Here is a 16,295-nt window from a genome sequence, read left to right as displayed (position 1 = left end):
GGTCAGGATAGGAAGTGACGTCAAAGGGGATGGGAAGGGTCTTCAACCATAGGCTCGGGCCCGGACATGGCACCAAGGTGGCCGGAACCGGAAAGGTCTTCATCTATAGGTTTGCACCCGGAAGTAACGTCACCTGGGCCAGGTGGAATTTCCCGTGAATGGTCTGCAGGGAAGCAAGAAAAATAATCAGTGCACTCTGCCACATCCCAGTCTGATTCGGAATTGCCCTCATTCAAGCCCTTTAGCTGCCTCCCAAGCACACGTGTGTGACAACATCAATTCACATACTGTATTTCCTTTTAGAAAGATATTATGGACATGAATCAGTCTGATTTGGTAGACAGTAGTGTAAATACTTTTCCAATTCAGGTTCCAGCATTCCCTTTATTCTTCCATCCTTGCTTTTTATCTTTTGGGACATGTGTTGGGACCTGTGTTAAGATTCTGCAAGTTTAAAGCAGGAGTGTGGTATTGGGGCAAAGTACTTACCCTAGCAGAAAGTCGGATACAATTTTTATTTTATTAATATGCAATGAAAAATTGTCAGAATGTTGTCAGCTCACGCTCAGTTAAGATCATATCAAGTTACATTTTTTGTAAGCCATTCATTACTACAGCTTTCCTGAATCGCAAGGTACTAAAGTAATTGTGCAAAACATAAATGCATAGGCAGTGTGGTGTAGTGATTAAGGCTTTGGGAATAAAACCCTGAAGTTGTGGGTTCAAATCATGCCCATGGCTCTATGTGACCAAGTCACTTCACCCAATGGGAGACACAAAACAACCAAATATTTGTTTCTGGTGCATGTGGATATCTTTAACATAGGTTTAATCAGCATGCAGAATAAAAGCTCTTATTTTTCTTCTCCGTACATTTGTGATTAACACTGCAGCACATCTTTTTCAACTTGAGATAACAGTTGTCCTCCACTACTTGAACCACAGTCTGAGTGACTGTGGGGTCTTAAATGGTAAGGTAGAAGGCCAGAGTAGACAGGCACAAGATGTGATGCATCTGCTTACTCTGAAACTGTAATTTTGAATATGTTGTCCAAGTAACGCTTTTGATACTTTCCTGTGTTGTACAAAGAAAACATTTTTTGAATACATAGTGAATTACTACTCACGATTTCCAAAATGACTCTGCAATCAGTGTCCAGCAAGGAACATTAAACACTGGGAATGCCCTGTGAGAAGGTAATTCCACCTTTACAGTAGTACCACCTCAAAGCTACAATAAAACAAAAAAAAATTTGTAATTAGTTTTATTAAATAACAATGTAGCACACAATCCATGTCATTTGGAATTTACCTCAATGAATCCTGCCACAGCTCCTAAGATGCTCATTCATTCCCCCTCTCTCTCAGTCTTATTTTCTGTTAGCTAAGTTGTGCTCAGTCCTCCAGCCATTATCACCTGCATGAAGAGGAATGGAGGTTTGTGGTGATGCAGATCAGCTCCACGCTCACACTTCTGTTTTAAAGCCTCTTGAACCTGACACCGTTGATAACATAACCAGATAAGACGACAGATGAGGACACAACACAAAGTAAGGGTTAGGTGCATAAAGTGCAAAAGTGCTTTTATTATATATTTATTATAAACAAACCAAAAAAAGAATTATCCAAAAATTGTGCAGTGTTAAAAGTTCAATAAATAAATAATCTAGAAAAATGAAGGTATGGTGGACGTTAATACAATCAAATAAATAATCCTTTAAAATAAGGTTAAAACACAGCAGGACACTGTCCTTAAAACTTGGTGCACTTCTTTAATACTGATGTCTCCCTAGCTTAACCCTAACGGGTCCTCCAAGGAGGCGCCTAATTGGCAGGTCAGCCAACCTTCTGAGCTGCTCCTAGGTTCAGGCCCCTGCTGCTCTCTGTGACACAGACAGGGCACTATGCCAAATCCTCCAACTCCCACTGCCAGACTTGTGCCCCTGCGGTCTATGACTCCCCTGTAGGACACTTCACTGAGCTTCTCCTTCCCTTGCAGTAGCGCTGCCTCTCTGCCACAAGTCCCTCCAACCGAGCAGCGTGTGTCAATCTTACCAGCTTCCAGGTCACTCAGCTGGATTGACCATCAACCCCTGAGCACTGGCCACATGCTCCCTCGTGGGACTTCCCTCCAGCTGACTTCCTTCTCTCTTTCTCATTTATTTCCACTGTCTGTGTCTCACTGCTGCCTTCTATCTCCATCCTTTAATCTCCTTTCCTCTTTTTTCTTTCTCCTTTTTTCATTTCTCATTTCCATCCTCTGATCCTTTTTCTCACATGCTAGCTCTTTCTTGTAGGCTTTCGTGGGCACAGTGTCTCAATCGTGCACAGCAGGATGCCAATGATCAATTGAGACAGACCTCACCCTCACATGCAGGTGCGTCTCTCCCCAATTACTGCACCAATTACTCCCACCAACTGAGAACGAGCCGGTCAATTATTTATTAAAAACAGCCCATTTTCTGAGCCGCTATACCACAAGGTTGTGAAGGATTGTAGTTCAAAAATCTCAGGATTAAGCAGGTCAGCAGTTGTGGTCTGGGGTCCAGTGGCTTATTTGTTAATAGGCTTGTAGGGTCACTAGCTGTGCTACCAGTCTAAGATGAGTTGAAATCTAAGTAATCAAGTTAGACCTCAGAATTAAATTTTGCAGTGCACTGTATATTGGAATGTATTTTCCAATGAATCTATACTAATAAAAGGCAAAACCCTCACTGACTGACTGACTGACTCACAGACTCACTCTTTCACTGACTCATCACTAATTCTCCAACTTCCCGTGTAGGTAAAAGGCTGACATTTGGCAGGCTTATTCCTTACAGCTTATTTACAAAAGTTAAGCAGGTTTCATTTTCGAAATTCTACACGTAGCGGTCGATAACGGTCAATAACGCCCGCCATGTTGAACTTTCTTATTTATGGCCCCATCTTCACGAAATGTGGTAGGCGGCTTCCCTGTGCTAACCGAAACCGATGTACGTACTTATTTCGGTGGTATGACGCCACTGTCGGCCGCCATAATGAACTTTCCAACAGGCTTTGTTACTTATGGACCCAGCTTCAAGAAATTTGGTGCGCGGGTTCCCAACGGTAACTGAATCCTACTTACGTACATATATACTTCCATAGCCTGCAGCTTGGTCACCATGTGAGGCGGTGTTGGGTCCCCCATCCCAACGCCTCCCACGTTGTTGGCTGCCTGCCTATATAATGCTGTCCATCGCTCAGGTCTCTACATTCCCTTCCTTGCTTTGCCACGGGATTCACGGCTCCCTGCTGATAACTGCAGCCTTTTTATTTACTCCATGGCTTCTCCGCTGTTTTATTGTTCATTTATTGCGATTATATTTATTGTGTAAATATTTTAGACTTACTTTACATTGTTCAGGTACACATTTCCTTTATCGTTCCAACCGTACCCCCATTAACATGTCTATTGAGGTGATCACCATCGATCAAAGAACTGCCACTTACTGAGTGGTTTCCATGCCCGGAGACAGCATCTACCTTTTCCATTCTCTTTGTTACATATTGCACGACCATATCAGGCTCACTCTTGATATCCGGAGGGACATTGTGTCTTATGCATTGAATGACTGGAACAAGTTCAAGTTGTGGGCTGATGACGGTTAAGGAGATAATTAGACTATACAGGAGCACTATAAGAGTGAAATGCTTAAGCCCTTCACTTTTGGTTCTTCATGTGAGTTGATGGCTGCCACTGAATTGTTCAGTTGTCGCTTTCAAGTGTACCGAAATGGCCAAATATTTTACACTTTTTGACAACCGCCAATGCCTCATAAACATCTTAGATTGACAGGTGATGATTTCAGTAGTGGACACTTTGATGTTTATAAATGTTTAAACTCTCAAAAGCTGGATGTGAAGTTATCGATGAAACCAGTTGTATACTTACAACGCTTGACAGATGCCGAATGTCACTTCAACACAAGTCCTGCAAATACTGTCGTAATTGAAACAAACCATGAAACTCAAACCGATTATGACAGTAGCAATCCAAGCTGTGAGATTTGAGACAAGATTACTGTTCACATGGCCAACTGTACGTTGCATGCTCAAGAGTAAGCTCAGCGCACAGCTTGGTCATTTTACAACCGGAGGGCCGAACTGACAATGTTGAATACAAAGAGATCCTAACAAATAATTATTGGTATATTTTCACTCAGTTTAAAAAGGTTAAATTTTTTTCTTGATAAAAATTTTAAGGCAGTACTTTGCCGCTGCGAAGCGCGAGTATTTTGCTAGTGTAGTAATAAAATGCAATGCATTGCAAACATTTGTAGTAATCATCTGTTAGAATGAATGAAACATAGCACCTGGACAGACACACAGACCCTCGCCCTTTTATTAAAGGTGATTATTGTCATGTACACAGAGTAATGTACAGTATAGTGAAATTCTTAACCTACTAATTGAGAGAGTGTCAAGGTGGTACAGTAATGCTTTCTATAATTTTACAATAATGTGCACAATATACTGAACAGTGTTTAACTAGAATTCTCTGGAAATAATAAAAAAAAAAACTTTCTCAGCATTTCTCCAGTGAGACCCCAAGAAATATTTTCTCAAACTGGTATAGATAATAATAGTGAAAACAAATTAGAGAATGTATAATGTGTAACATATAAGAAAGAAAAAGAAACAATGCAACATGGTAAGTATAAATAAAATTTACACTCACTACACAAATTATTAAGGACACTATACTAATACTGGATAAGGCCTCCTTTTGCTCTCAAAACAGCCTCAATTTTTCATGCCGTGGATTCCACAAGATGTTGAAAACATTCCTGTGAGATTCTGGTCCATGTCGACATGATTGCATCCCATAATTTCTGCAGATTTGTCAGCTGCACAGCAATGCTGCAAATGTCCCATTCTACCATATCCTAAAGATGTTCTACTGGATTCATATTTGGTGATAGGGAAGGCTACGGAGGAACAATGTAATCGTCAGCATGTTTATACAGCCAGTTTCAAAGACGTTTGCTTTGTGACATGGTGCATTATCATCATGTTTGTGAAGGGATGCACATTCACAGCAACAATACTCAGATGGGCCATAGCATTCAATCAATGGCTGACTGGTATTAATAGGCCCAGATTATGCAAATAAAAAATTCCCCACACATTTACACTGCCATCAGCCTGTAGTGTTGATATTAGGCAGATTGAGTGCATGGATTTATGCTGTTGACTCCAAATTCTGACCCTACCATCTGTGTGTCTCAGCAGATATCAAGATTTATCAGACCAGGCAATGTTTTTCCAGTCCTCAACTGTCCAGTTTTGGTGAGCCTGCATCCACTGCAGCCTCAGTTTTCTGTTCTTGGCTTACAAGTATGGAACGTGACATGGTCTGCTGTTGTAGCCCATCCACCTCAAAGTTCAATGGGTTGTGCATTCTGAGATGCTTTTCTGCTCACCACAGTCACAGTCAGAGTTTTAATTTGAGTTACCATAGCCTTGCTGTCAGCTCACACCAGTCAGGCAATTCTCCTTCCACCCCTCATATCAAGAAGGCAGTTCTGTCCAAAGAACTGGATGTTTTTAATTTTTCTGATTTCTGATTAAAACGTGAAAATCCTGGGAAAGCAGCAGTTAGAGAAATTCCATTAACTATCATGCCATAGTCAAAACCATTGTAAGCTCATTTTTCCTCATTCTCATGTTTGATGCGGACATTAATTGAAGCTTCTAACCTTTATCTGCATAATTTTATGCATTGAGCTGCTGCCACATGATTGGCTAATTAGATAAATGCATAGTATGGCAGGTGTACAGTCGGTTCTAATAATTTCTTAAGTAAGCGAATATTGCATACATACAATGATATTTTATAAGTAGGCTAACAGTATATGAGAGCACAAAGCTTCTTAAATATGTTGGACACATATTGATTGAACTCCCTTTGTGCCTATAATTACTATACGGCAGTTCACAACCCTCTGACCTGATGTCCACCTTTCACACAAGTTTCACACAAGGTGTTTGCATGTGAATGTTATATAAAGAAGGAGAAGAGTGGTCAAGGACTCACATGAAAAGCCAGGAATTTATTCACAAGTCACAAAACAAACTGAAGTGATGGTTGGAAAATGCATGGATGGATGATCAAACATATAATAACATAGAGAGGACAACATAACACAACACACTGAAACCATCAACCTGCAGAAATTAAAAATAAATGACCCCATAATAAATCACACCTGGTGCATGACCATGCCATGACCCAGCAACCTGAGCTATTACAGTAGACATAAAGTGTCCAGCTAACCTGAATGTGCCACAGTCTTATTCAGGGTGGCATGGTGGTGCAGGGGTAGCACTAGTGTCTCACACTAAGGAGACCAGGGTTCATGTCCCTAGTCCTCCCTGCATTGAGTTTCTTCTCTGACCCTAGTGTGTGCTTGAGGTGTGTGCTCACTCTGTGATGGACTGGCGCCCTCTCCGGGGTTTGTTCAGGCCTTGCTCCCTATGTTAGATGGGACAGGCTCTTAGACTGTTAATCGAGCTAAGAGGAAATAAGGAGTTTGTACAGTACAGTGATTGGTGTCCATATCGTAAGAGAATGAAGGAGAGAGTTATTTTTATAATGTATATTGACAGCTAACCTATATGAGTGATGAAACTGAAGAGGAGTCTGAATGGAATTAGAAAACAAAAGCAGAATCATATTTGAGAGAATATCACAAGTAGTAATGACTGAAATGAAATTGAATTTACTGTTATACTCTGTGGTTCACTTTGCAAAACAAATAGTGTTTCACTTCCTGCGAAATTCGTGTCACTGACCCAACAAGAAGGTAAGATCTTAAATGATCTTTTGTAGGGCCTGCAGACATATTTTTTGCTTATAGGGTAAGAGGACACCTACTTTGCTAGTTATTATGACTGTTTCAATGATCAACATTCTAAACTGTTCTGCAATGATAAAAGGAAGGGTGTCTAATCTAATATTATATGCTTGCGAATTCACCGGAAAGAGTACACTTTTATTCAGATTAATTCTGAGACCAGAGAGCTTTTGAAATTCTGTGAGTGCTGCTAAGACTGCAGGCACAGAATTTTCTGGGTCCGATATATACAGTACCATGTCATCTGCATATAATGAGATTTTCTGTTCCAGTCCTTCTCTGCTAATCCCCTTTATCTGATCAGTATTTCGACAATGTATTGCCAGTGGTTCAATGGCAATTGCAAACAGCAGTGGTGACAAAGGGCATCCTTGTCTTGTGCCACGTTCTAGTTTAAAGTAGTCTGAGCAAATGTTATTGATGCAAACTGAAGCTTCTGGGTTAGTATACAGTAATTTAATCCATGCACAAATGTTCGGGCCAAACCCAAACTTCTCCAAAATAGTAAAAGGTATTTCCATTCAATCATGTCGAATGCTTTTTCTGCATCCAATGATAATAATATTTCTGGGGTGTTTGATTTAGTTGGTGAGTATATTACATTAAACAGGCGTCGAAGATTTGAAGATAAGTGTCGGCCCCTAATAAATCCAGTTTGGTCTTGTGATATTACTGAGGGGAGCACTTTCTCCATCCTTCTAGCTATGATTTTAGAGAGTATTTTAACGTCGTTATTCAGAAGTGAAATTGGTCTGTATGATGCACATTGTAATAAGTCCTTATTTTGTTTTGGAAAGACAGTGATTAGTGCTTGGCGAAAGGTTTGTGGAAGAGATTGGTTATCTCTGGCTTCTGTAAATGTTGCTAATAGGAGGGAGCTAGCTGAGCGGAGAATTTCTTGTAAAACTCTGCAGGGTAGCCGTCAGGGCCTGCTGCTTTTCCACCTTGGAGTGACTTTATAGCATCCAGTAATTCTGATAATGACAGAGGTTTATCGAGCTCCTCCACACTAAAGCGCCAATTTGTGGTATCTGTAATTTATCCAGAAATGCATTAGATTGTATATTGTCTTCTTTAAACTCAGTAGTATATAGGGATTTATAGTAGTCTCTAAAAGTGTACATTATATTTTTGTGTTCGATGATTTTATCTCCGTTCGTGTTAGTAATTACCGAGATTGCGCTATGCATATCTTGCTTGTGAATTTGTTGCGCTAAAAGCTTATTAGCTTTCTCCATGTTCATAATAATGATGTCTGGATTTGTAAATTAGTTGTTCGGTTTCTTTAGTTGTCAAGAGGTTTAATTCTGAATGTAGAGCCTGCCTCCTCTTATGTAGAGTCTCGCTTGGTAGTCTGGCATGTTCTTCATCTATTTTAGTAATTTCGCTTTTATCTCTGCTACTTTCTTCGCTCGGATTTATTTCTGTGGGAAAGATATGAGATAATCTGTCCTCTTAAGAAGGCCTTAAGAGTTTCCCAGAGTATTCCTGCAGAGATCTCAGGGGATGTATTTGTCTCTAGAAAGAATTCAATTTGTTTGGATATAAATTCAGTACAATTCTCGTCAGCTAATAGAAGCGGATTGAGACGCCATCTGCGGGTGAGTGTATGGGGCTTAGTAATTTCAGCTCCAAGATCATCGGAGCATGGTCTGAAATAACAATAGCATCGTATTTACAAGATTTAATCTTAGGCAAGAAGTTATTATCTATAAAGAAGTAATCAATCCTTGAGTAGCAATGATGTACTGGTGAGTAGAAAGAATATGTTCTTGAATTTGGGTTTAAAACCTCCAGGGATCTGATAAGTTGTGATCAGTTATAAACTTTGTAATTATCTTTGCGGTGTTAGTTGCCGCTCCCCTGTGGAGGAAGTCTTATCTAAAAGTGGATTTAGAACACAATTAAAGTCCCCAGCCATTATAAGTTTATGAGTGTTCAGATTGGGAATGGATGCAAATAAATTTTGTATAAATTCCTTATCATCAACATTAGGTGCATAAACATTTATCAAAATCATTTTACAGTTAGATAAGTCTCCCATGACCATCACATATCTCCCTTCAGGATCCAATACTACATCTGATGCTACAAATGGTACTGTTCTATGTATGAGAATTCCCACCCCTCTAGTTTTCTTTGTAAAACTAGAATGGAACATTTGGCCAGTCCAGTCTTTTGCAGCCGGAACTGATCCTTACTTAGTAAGTGGGTTTCCTGTAAAAATACTATTTTAGCATTTAGACCTGTTAGGTGAGAAAGTACTTTTTTTCTCTTTAATTCGTGATTCAGGCCTTTAACATTCCAGCTTACGAAGTTAACTGTCCCATCATGGAGACACTGATTCTGAGTTTTTGGTGTCATATTATAGTCTTAACTGGAAGTGAAATAGTTTAGGTCTTAATTTCCTATTCCCCCAAGAGTTGTTGCCATGCAGCTTATTATTACGTTGATAGTTATAATTATAAAGATTGAGATGATAGATTAGATATAGATCAAGCCTGCTCTCTTTCTCTTCCCCCCTTAACCCCCCACCCTCCCTTTTTGCCTCCCCAGGTGAGGCTAAAACCCACTTCATGCAGTCTAAATACCTCGGGGTAAACATCACAAGTAAACATAAAGTTCTATATCAACAAAATTTCGTCGTCTGCATGGAAAAATTAAACAAGACTTGCATAGATGGTCAACCCTTCATCTCACACTAGCTGGAAGAATTAACACTGTTAAGATGAATATTCTTCCTAAGCTCCTTTTTATTTCAAAACATACCAATATACATTAATAAATCGTTCTTTAAGCAATTAGATTCAACAATAACCTCATTTATTTGGAATTCTAAACATCCACGCATCAAAAGAGCGACCCTACAAAGACAAAAGGCAGAAGGCGGCATGGCTCTACCTAACTTCCAGTTTTATTACTGGGCGGCAAATATACAGGTGATAAGAACCTGGACACAAATAAAAGAACATACACAGGCTTGGACCGCAATAGAAGTAAAATCCTGCAGTACTTCTTTGTATTCCTTGCTTTGTGCTCCAATAAACACACGTTATCGGCAATACACTAATAACCTAATTGTGCTCCACTCACTTAGAATCTGGAACCAATGTAGAAAGCATTTTAAGACGGAGAAGCTTCTTTCTGTGGCACCCCTGCAAAAGAACCAACTCTTTCAACCCTCACAAACATATGCAGTTTTTAATATCTGGAAAAAATTTGGAATTAACTTGCTTAGAGATCTTTATATAGACAACGTTTTTGCATCCTATGAACAATTACATTCCAAATTTAACATTCCAGCTACAAATTTCTTTCACTATCTTCAAATCAGGAACTTTGTTAAACAGAACCTTCCAGATTTTCCTCATCTTGCACCCTCATCCACACTGGAAAAATTATTGCTCAATTTCAAGGAGTTAGACTCCATCTCTACAATATATAAAATCCTTTTACAATCCCTTCCTTTCAAAGATCCAAGAGGACACTGGGAAAATGACCTCTCAATTAATATATCAGAAAAGGAGTGGAAAGTAGCAATGCAGAGAATTCACTCAAGCTCTATATGCAAAGCATACAATTATACAACTCAAAATTATATATCGAGCACATCTGTCTCGACTAAAACTCTCCAAAATGTTTCCAGGGCATGATCCAACCTGCGAACATTGCAACCAAGCCCCAGCCTCACTATGTCACATGTTCTGGGCCTGCTCCAAATTAACATTATTCTGGACAAAAATTTTTAATTACCTCTCAGACAGTCTTGGACTCACAATCCCTCCTAACCCATTAACAGCTGTGTTTGGGGTTCTTCCAGAGGGTCTTAAGGTGGAGAAAGACAAACAAATTGTGATTGCATTCACTACACTGTTGGCACGCAGACTTATTCTGATAAACTGGAAGAACCCAAACTCTCTTCTTTTAAGTCAGTGGGAAACTGATGTGTTATATTATTTAAAATTGGAAAAATCAAATACTCAGTTAGAGGATCTGTGCAGACTTTTTCAAAACATGGCAGGATCTAATCAGTAATATTTTGAAATGATTTTATAAAGCACAGAGAATTTGTTGATTTAGGTATTTTTACAAGCCTTAAATTTTACACCGTTTGGCTTGCTCTCTCTCTCAGGGGTGGGATCGATCTGTTCTTAGCATAATTTTTTTTTGTAAAAACTTGATTGCTATGTATTGATTGTAATAAAATTAATAAATAATAAAAAAAAAAAAAAAACATTCTAAAGATGCATTGTAAGCAGAAACGAAACTGGGGAGCTCCATGACATATGTATGCAGTGTGTGAGTCCTCATCTCCAGGAATCAGGAAACATAAAAGGCTGGGTACAAGATAACAGCGAGATAAGGGGACAAGCAGCTTTCCTTGAAGGGGTTTTCCTGTTAATAAAACACGATAATATGATATGCAAAATGAGTTTGTGTAATTGGTGTGTGTAAGTGAAAAAATATGCAGTAGGTACATTTTTAAAAAGGCACACTGCATCTCCATAGTGATGTAAATGAGGGGCATAAACAGAATCAGTTTTTATGCATTACACATCTGTCATATGAACTAGGAGTACCTAGACATGGAAATCCCAAAAAGCTGCAAAAGCAATTCCAACAATGACCACTAGAGGGGAATATACTGCCAAACCCTGGCTATATAAACAGGCAAATACAAAATCTTTATAAAAATAAAAAGATTTATTCCTCACACAAATCTTACAATCAATGTGAAGCACTGTAGAGTACAAACGCAAGGTGAGAATTGCCTAAAACAATAAGCAAACCAAAGCAAACAAGGTCCCAATACAACTATCAGAGAGTGGCCAAATCACACAGCAAAAAAAGGTTACGAAAAGAACAAATAACAGCAAAATTCCAGTAACACTCACCAACTCCTAACACATTCAAAACAAACCACCAGGAGCTATGGAAGTCCCCTCCAGATTTACAGGGCAGAGGGCAGTTCCAGGGTGTGATCATCAGGTGGCCACGCCTCTTGGGGGACCACCCACTAAACACATGGGAAATAACCAAGACAAAACGAAAAAGAAAGAATACAAATAATAAACCCAAGCAATATAAATGTAAACAAAAATAAACAAAAAGAACATAAATCAAAGTTTTGAACGTCAGCCAGCAGAGGAACACGTGTCTTTAGTTTTTAGTGAGCAGTATTCTTTGTTTTCTATCCCCTTAAAAAACTTTACAATTTTCTTAAACCTCTTTTTAGTAAGTTTTGCAATTGCAAGATCATCTGTTAAATGAATGTCAGCTTTAATTTCTTGTAGTAAGTCAGTTTGGTGGCCTAACTTGCACAATGAAGGCAAAAGAATGACTCCATAAAAAGTTGATTGAAAAACCCAAGCCAGGGGATGGAGACAAGAAAACATCCAAGTCACTGAATATTCACTGAATATCTCTTGAACTTCAGTCAAATCAATTGTTAAGAAATGGAAAGAGTACGGCACAGCTGTAAATCTTTTGAGATCAGGCTATCCAAAAAACACGAGTGATTGTGCAAGAAGACCACCAAAAGAGTGAGGCCACCAAAAGACCTATGAGAACTCTGACACTATTGGTTACGATTGGAGAGGCTGTGGAAACAACTTTTGGCAGTGTGCTTCACCAGTTGTAGCCTTATGAGAGAGTGGCAAAGCGAAAAAACATACAGAACATCCTGGCTAGAATTTGATAGGAGGCACATAGGAGACTCTGAAACAAGGGGGAAGAAGGTTCTACAGTTCTATCTGATGAGGCCAAAAAATTTTGGGCATCAGAATAAACAACATGTTGGAACTCTGCACATTTTTCAAAACCACACTATCCATACTGAGAAGCACAGTGGTTCCAGTGTGCTGTGTGGATGCTTCTCTGCAGCAGACCCTGGTATTCTTGTTAAGGTAGAGGGTAAAATGAATGCAGCAAAGTACGGGGCATCCTGGTGAAAACCTGAAGCAGTATGCAAGAGACTTGTGTCCTGGGAGAAGACTTATTTTCCAGCAAGATAACAAGCAGAAACATAAAGCCAAAGCTACACATGAATTGCTCCAAACTAACACTGTGAATATGCTGGAGTGGCCAAGTCAGAGTTCAGATTTCAATCCAATTGAGGATTTGTGGCTAGACTTGAAAAGAGCTGTTCACTCAGGATCTCCATGCAACCTGACAGAGCTTGAGCAGTTTTGTGAAGAAGATTGGAGAAAAATTAAAGTATTTGGATAGGCAAAGCTAAAGGAGAGACCTGTGCAAAAGGAGCCAGGAGTCTCATGGCTACCTAAGATGCATCTACTAAATACTGACTTGAAGGAGTGAATTTTTATACACTCAATTATTTGCGTTTTACTGACTCGCCACAAGTTGGGCCTTCTAGATGAGGTGAATCTGAAACCCCAGATAGGTGATCTCCATTGCACTAATTATGTTACTTCTAAAACTAGTCGGCTGCACCATTGATGACTTAACTGTGTCGCATTAAAGCGGTGAATACTTGTGCCATCAGTCATGTTGTGTTTTACTTTTGTAATTAATACAGAACTATTTGCACAGATCTGTTTTTACTTTGACATTAAAGTTCTTTTTCCGGTTGATTAATTTGATCTCTGATGTAATGTTGTATGATAATAAAATATAAAAACTACAAAGGGGTGAATATTTTTATAGGGACTATAGGCTTGTCTGCTCTATTTTTGTTTCATAATCAATGCTCCAATTTGTTTTCATCAAATTCCACCCTCGGCATTGCCTCTCTGTAGTTTTAATATCTTCCTTGTGTGCCTGAGGATTTTTCTCCTAGTTTTTCTGATTTTTAATATGCATCGAAAAGGGCTGTATGTTAGGTGAATTGACAGTACTAAATTGGCACAGTATAAGTGGGTAGGGTGAGTGAGTGTGCCGTGCAATGGGCAGGCAGACCATCTTCACTCAGAACATGGCTGCAAAAATGGAATTGGGTCTTTTATTTGAAATTCAGAACTTTCAGGATTTAAAGTGTCAGCTATTACAGCCTCTGACCACAAGGTGGCAGTGAAGTATCATGCACTAAACTGGCACCTGTTCATTTCTCCCAATGCCACTGCCTGTATTAATGCCTACAATGTGCAGCTTGATCCTCATTACTTTGTCAGGAGTTAAAAAATGCAGCTTGCAGAGTCTTCCATATAATTATGCCTGTTATGTTATAACATCACAATGGTCTGAAATAATGTGTGTGAAACGATGCAACATTTTTATTTATTGTTGTTTTTTTTTGTAATTGCCTTCTGTCGCTCATGAGGTTCACAGGCCAAAATCATGTTAGAGCTTTCACTTCCGATTGAATAAAGAGATAACAATCCTCAAGGCTCCTGCACAGTCCAATCTTTATTACACTTATTGGACAAAGCCAATTTGGGAAGCTTACGCTCTGCAAAGTGTGATTTCATTAGCCAGCCGCTGTCATAAGTTGTAGCAGCTGTGTGGGCCTTGGCTTGTAACTGAAACACTTGGCTTTTTGGCTTAAACTGATATGCCATTTTCAATGCATATCTCTTTTGAAGCAAACTGCAGTTTCCCTTCTTATTATCTTATGATATTAAAATCCAATATGTCAGTGTCACTGGAGACCTGGTCAGTGCTCAGTGATTGTTCAGTATATAACTGCCATTGGCAAACATTGTGGAAACAGCAGGAGAGTTGACTTAAAAGAAGAAAAATTAATCAGAACACGCTGTAAGGCACATGTCAGGCTTTTATGTTTACATGTCAGATACTGACAGAACAGATATGCACAGAAGAGAATTCTTCACTCATACCCTAATCAAAAAAAAGAAAAAATTCTCTGTGTAGTAGTCTAATAGTTGCACATATTCATCAGTGCATGGCTGCAGGGAACAACTCTATTTTCATGAATCAAAGTGGAAAGCTATTGGTTTGTAGTAAAGCCCCACAAATGGAGATGAGCAGCAGATATGTTGCTTCATGCATTGCTCAGAGGAATAGTGAGGTAAGTCGCTATATGTAATTAGGTCCTCCTCTCTCCTCCTTCTTCTTGAGGGTGTCTTTACGAATGGATTTATGCTGGAACTGGCCCCCTGTCCTGTTGTTCATGCCTTGTGCCCAGTGATTGATTGGTGGTATAAGCTCCAAGTGGATTAGGAAAAAGGATTGAAAGATGGAGTTAATCTGAAAATTACCATCTACATTTGGCCCTTGCTGGGTCTATCTATCTATCTATCTATCTATCTATCTATCTATCTATCTATCTATCTATCTATCTATCTATCTATTATATAGTGCCTTTCATATCTATCTATCTATCTATCTATCTAGCTTGGATTGAGAAAGTATTCAGAACACTTCAATTTCTGCACACTTTATTGTGTTGTAGATTTAATGTGAAATTGATGCATTTGGCAGTTTTGTCATTCAATAACCCATATTGAGATAGTGAAAACATGTTTTCAGAAAGGTTTGCAAATTTATTCAAAATGAAAGTCTCTCATTCATAAAACAACAGTAAAACAACATGTATTTATATAGCACATTTTCAAACAAACGATGTAGCTCAAACTACTTTACAAAATGAAATTAAAGGAAGTTAATATAAAACATAAACAAGCGAGATTAGGCAATAATATTATTCAGTATTTAGCAAAGATAAAAGTAAGGTCAAATGGCCAGTAGGACAGAAAAAACAAACAAAACAAAAACTCCATTTAGGGTGGAGAAAAAAATGAAATCTGCAGGGGTTTAGAAGGCCAAAAGACTGGCCAGCCTCCATTGAGTATTCTACATAACACAGTTGTTCTAAATCAGTCCTTATGTTTTTCAGGCTTCACATGGAAGAAATTGATGATGAAGCTGGTCATGTAGACATTTGGGACACCAGCCATTCAATCCATAAATGCAGGGGGCAGCACGGTACAATGATCAAGTACTGGTGGCACATCACCATAGATGTACTGGAAAAGACAGCAGAGAATTGTACAGACTAGTATGGAATTGCAAAACGCAAAGGAAAATGATAATTCAATGCCCATATAGACTAACAGGGATACAACTATACAAAAAAGTAATTTTAAAATAATGGGTTTTTAGCAGTTTTTAAAATTATTCAACACTATTAGCCTGGCGAATTTCTATTCGTAAAGTATTCCAAGTTTTAGGTGCATAATAGCAAAAAGGAGCTTCACCACTTCTTTTCACGTTAGCTCTTGGAATTATAAGCAGACCTGCATTTGAAGATCTTTGGGTACGACTTGGAGTGTAAGGGGGCAAAAGTTCGAATATATAGGACGGGGTAAAATTATTTAAGGCTTTGTAAACCATTAGTAGAATTTTAACATCAGTTCTAAACGACACAGGTAACCAATGTAATGATGCTAAAGCTGGTGCAATGTGTTCAGATTTTCTTTTCCGCATTAACATTCT

This window comes from Polypterus senegalus, chromosome 9, assembly GCF_016835505.1.
Source record: "Polypterus senegalus isolate Bchr_013 chromosome 9, ASM1683550v1, whole genome shotgun sequence".
In the NCBI taxonomy this organism is placed as follows: domain Eukaryota; kingdom Metazoa; phylum Chordata; class Cladistia; order Polypteriformes; family Polypteridae; genus Polypterus; species Polypterus senegalus.
This window is presented reverse-complemented; position numbering follows the sequence as displayed.